Source organism: Malus domestica, chromosome 13 (genome assembly GCF_042453785.1).
Source record: "Malus domestica chromosome 13, GDT2T_hap1".
Classification (NCBI taxonomy): domain Eukaryota; kingdom Viridiplantae; phylum Streptophyta; class Magnoliopsida; order Rosales; family Rosaceae; genus Malus; species Malus domestica.
The window spans coordinates 41,163,133-41,168,295 of record NC_091673.1 but is presented as its reverse complement, the minus strand read 5'-3'; positions in this window follow the sequence as shown (position 1 = coordinate 41,168,295).

The following is a 5,163-nucleotide window of genomic DNA, read 5'->3' as shown; positions in this document are numbered from 1 at the left end:
TGAAGAATCATGGCACATAAAGTGTCCATGCCCTTGTGCTTTCTTCTCAAGTTCTTTGTTCATTTAACAAAGAAACAAGCACTAGTGTTTGCATTAGCTAAGGGTTGTTCAAAGCAACTCTTATTTCTTCATACAACGATTTGTAAGTGAAGAACTATGACATTAAAAGTGTTGTCCTCTTTATGATAGACTTATCTAACATGTTCTTCTAATGATACATTATCAATAGGAAGATTGTGAGGATTAGACTACTTAGGTACATATACAATCCATTTAAGACAATCTTTGGGATTGTGGTACCAAGTTCGGAAACTAAAGCATTCGGCTTTTCTTTGTCAAGTTTTGGATAGCGTTTGCAAATATATTGGTAAACAAATACATAACGAATATAAATTGATTGATTTTAAGCCATTTGATCCGGGTCTTTAAATCAAATAGCACCACCCACTATTTTTGGCAAATTCCATATCCCTCATCGGAATTCGAGAGTTTTGGAGGAAACTCTTAGTAGGGTATGGGAGACTCATCATTACCAAGCCCACCTCACAATGATATGATGTTGGCTAGCATCAATAATAATGAGAGAGTACACTTACTCATTTGCATCTCTTGCAAGTACCCATCTTATTTGGCCTCTAGAGAATGAAGCCTCACAATGATATGATGTTGGCTCCATTGCACTTAGTTAAGTCATTCCCACCATGCAAGTTCGAGTAGGGGTTCAAGAACAACCTCACAATGATATGATGTTGGCTATTCTTGTTGCCTACCTTCACAACATCATGTATGCATATAGATATCTTCCTGAGTGTAAGCACGCACTTTGTACTCCCCCATGATAGGGTGAAGTCGGTGTACGAGTCACAAACGATCGGAGCCTACCACGGTGGAAGGCCACGAAAGAGTGTTCAAAGCACTCTCACGCTTATCAACTTAATAATGGTTTGGTTGAGGGTTTTAGGTCTCATCATATATAAACATACATTTTAATCTTATTAAAACAATTTTGGTCCTATTACAACTATTGGTCCATGTGATTGATTTAGTAGTATATAATACTCCCACTAAGCTTGTAAAACGATTTTTAAAGCAAGAGTATATGGTACTACTAACATAAGGTTTGCATTCTTTGATGGACTATATAGTTGCCTTAGGGCCTTAGGATGACTATGAACCTTTGATTAGATCCAACACGAGCCTAGTGTTGAATCTCGGTCTAGGGATGGTGATTAATTTTAGTTACGCGTTTAATCATATTAAGGCGTGTTTCTCCTATTGGGCGTTGGACCCAATTACTCCAATTTCATGCATATCAAATAAAACAAGAAAATGAGTACTTCAAAGTAAAGAAGAGCTTATGCTCTTTTACAACATTTGATCAAAACAAATTATTTTAAAGTAAAGAAAAGCTTATGCTCTTTTACAACATTTGATCATATCAAATTACAACCAAAATCTAATCTACACATTCCCATGGTTCAAACAAATTTGAGACGGCCTTTCACATAGCTCAATTATCGTAGACTTAGGTTCATAATCACCCTTTCTTTAATTAATTAACGTTTTAACTAATTAAACTTGAATGCAACTTTGTCATTTGGTTTTTGTATCCATAGAATTGATTTAAATGGAGCTAGATGAAATGAAAATCCAATTCTCATTTAAAGAGACAAAACCATTTTGTTCTCAACCTAATTTGGGCCAAAATGCAATAACCTCAACTTTTGGGCAATATTGCAAAACATAAACTTTTGAGGTCACTTTGTAAAAACACAAAAGTCCACTACTTTATGTAATTACAACTAGAACCCAAAAATTTCAGCAAATTCAAAAACCTCATTAAAGGAACAAAACAATTTGTCCTTCAGTGATTTTGGGCCTTTACGTAAGAAACGTAAACTTTCGGGTCAAAGTACAAATACACAAAAGTATCAAAACTTTATGTAATTGCATAAAAGCCCCAAAAGTACTCCCATTGAGGGAGTGGCCGGTTTTGGAGTAGTGTGAAGCCATAAAAATTTTGAAATTTTTTCAACAAAGTCATAAAGCCATGCAAGTGGAAATTGGTTGCTGGGACATATGTGTGTAAGAAGAAAATCAATTATGTACATAAATTCAAACACTCTATCAACATTTTCAATCACCTTTAATTAATTAAATGTCTTGTTGATAGAAAATTCACACCAACCAACACAAAACAAAGACTTTATAAAATCAACCAAAACTTTGAATCAAAACACCAAACCTTTTTGTTCTTGGTAAGAACCTCAAGAACAATGAAGAACATCCATGAAAACCCATAAGCGTTCCATGAACATTTTCACTCAATAAAACTCAAATTTTCACTACTCAAAATGGGGTTAACATCCTAGGGTACTTAGGGGTTCCAAAAGTCACCTTAAAACACTTTTAACAAGACAAACAAGAACCCAAAAATCCACCCTTTGGATTTGGCCGAATTTCCCCAAATACATGGCACCAGATTTTAGCTCCAAAATTCATGCTCATATGAACTACATCTACAACATTTGAGATGGCAAATTTTCTAACAAAATTTACATTCAAAGGAGCAAGAATAAAGCTTGTAACAATTACAACATTCAAATAAAAGACTATGAACTACAAAACCCAAAAGGATTCACCAACTACTAGACCTAGGCTCTGATACCACTTGAAGGAAAATTTGTGAAAAACATGTTCATTTGAGCAATATAGCATGCAATTAACAATTAAAGGCGGAAACATGCTTGTATGCACTCAAAACAAAACATTACCCATGAAATTCAAAGCCTAGTAGTTAGGTGAACCAAGACTCAACTCAAAACAAAATGAGTTGAGAAAATTATACCTTTGTTGATTCCTCTTTGCATAAGCAAAGGATAATCACCCAAGAGATAGGGCCTTCATTCCTTGCTTCTTAGCTCCATGGATTTGGATGGAAGAATTGGTTTCTCCAAGTTCTCAAAGTTGAGAACCTCTAAGTCTCCACACCATGGAGAGATTGATGAAGAAATGAGTGACCTAGAGGAAGTAAGATTGCTAGCTATGTTCCTCTAGGGTGGCCGGCCTCTTAGGGAGCAAATAGAGCTTTTGTTCTCATCTTTTCTCCCAAAAGAAACCCTAATGAAGAAAAGGCTATAAAATCATATTTATACCTACCTTCATTGGAGTGGCAAACTTGTAATAAGTCCAAAACCCACTCCATTATTAATATGGCCGGCCATAGGGTGTTATTGGGTTGTTTGGACCTTTGTGAATAATTAGTCATTAAGTTGTCATACAACTTAAGTCAATGGGCTTGACGTTCGAAGCCCATTGGGCCTTAAGGCCCAAAACTAACCCTAGGTCTTTTAACGAACTTTATTCGTTTGATTAATTAACATATTAATTAATCCTTGCCATAAATAATTAAACCATTTAATTATTCTTCCTTTAGTGATTATACACGTTTAGGGCTTCCATGAAGGAAAAATTTTGTCCTAGCAAAGAACATTTGAGAATATTTGAACACATATGCAAACTATAAACACATTAAAGTAGGCATGCATTTAAAAACAATTCTAAAAACCCATGACTTTCAAAGCCTAGTGAATGGTGAACCATAAGACTCTTTAACAACATTAAAGAGAAGGTAAGATTTAGAGATTTATTACCCTTGAAGCTCATCCTTGTTTACACAAGGGATTCACCCAAGTGGAGGGCCTTCAAGTCACCTCCTAGTTCCTTGGATCGTCCTTGTGATTTTCTTCCCTTTTTGTGCTCCTTTTCTCCTTGAGGATATAAGGAAAGGATCTCCAAAAACACCAAAGGTTTGGTGTCTCTAAGTCTCCACACCAAGGATGAGGTGTGAAGATGAAATGGATGACTTAGAGAAGAAAAGATTGCTAGCTAAATCCTCTCTAAGTGGCCGGCTTCCTTGTAGAGAAAAGAGAGAAAATGTTTCACCTATTTGCCTCAAAGAAAAACCCCTAATGAGAAAATAGCTATAAAGTTAACTTTATACTACATCACATTTGAGTGGCAAACTTGTAATTAATTCAAGTTTGCATCCACTCTCCCTTATGGCCGGCCTTGTCATTGTTATTGGGCTAATTGCCCATTTTGTTTTAGTTGTCATACAACTTAAACATAATGGGCTTTGTGGGCCAAAACACTTTTGGGCCCCGAAACCCAAAACCAACTTAAAAGCCCAATACGAACCTTTCGTAAAATTAATTAACTAATTAATTAATCTTGACCATTTTTCAATTAAACCATTTAATTTCATACCCATTTCATTTATATTTCTTCACTTTCATCCTCACTCGGTGTACGATCCATTAGGTTCCAATTAGCGAGGCAGTGGGCGATTGTTACTCTTAACGATCGATTGTGAATTGAAACAACATTTCAATTCTCCCTTTGTTGAAGATTAGTGTTTGCTAATCTTCAGGGCTTCCACAAACCATGAGTGACACCTAGCAGCATGTCATGGCAACCCAAGCTAAATAGAATTGGTTGGAGAACCTATCCAGTTACAATTTCAATGCAATACGGTCCTTCTCTAATACAATACTCTTAATCACATTGTTTGAGTGATAATTTGTTTCATGTTTACTATCCAATGTAATACTTATCTATATGATTCAATTGAATATGATTTGGAACATACTTCCTAAGTCATATTCGTATGCTTTGGCCAAAGACTCCCGAATCATATCTTAGAGTATTCTCCTTCCACCATGGAAGGTTAGAGATCCCTTGTTGTGCATTCATATGTCTACATGACTAGATAGCTTGACCCCAACAATGTTGTGGACACTCTCGATGGAATGCCTTTGACATGATCAAAGATCAAGGACCTAACCATTAGACATCTATGATGCCTCAGGTCAAAGGACTACTTTGCATATTGCAACTTACGAGTTCTTACATGACATGTATGTTCAAACTCTCTTTTGATCGTTGTTTAGTGTACTTGATTACACTTTCAAGCACCTATGTGTTTGTCTTAGTGTCCAACACTAAATGACTTGAGACTAGTCATACTCATGCTTGAGTTGACATAACACATACTAACCTTAGCGGATTGTCAATGCCCAATTGGCAATCCTATGACTAGGAACGTTTTAGGAATGAACATAAGAGAAAGGTCTCGTTAATCTAACTTACTTAAATCACTTC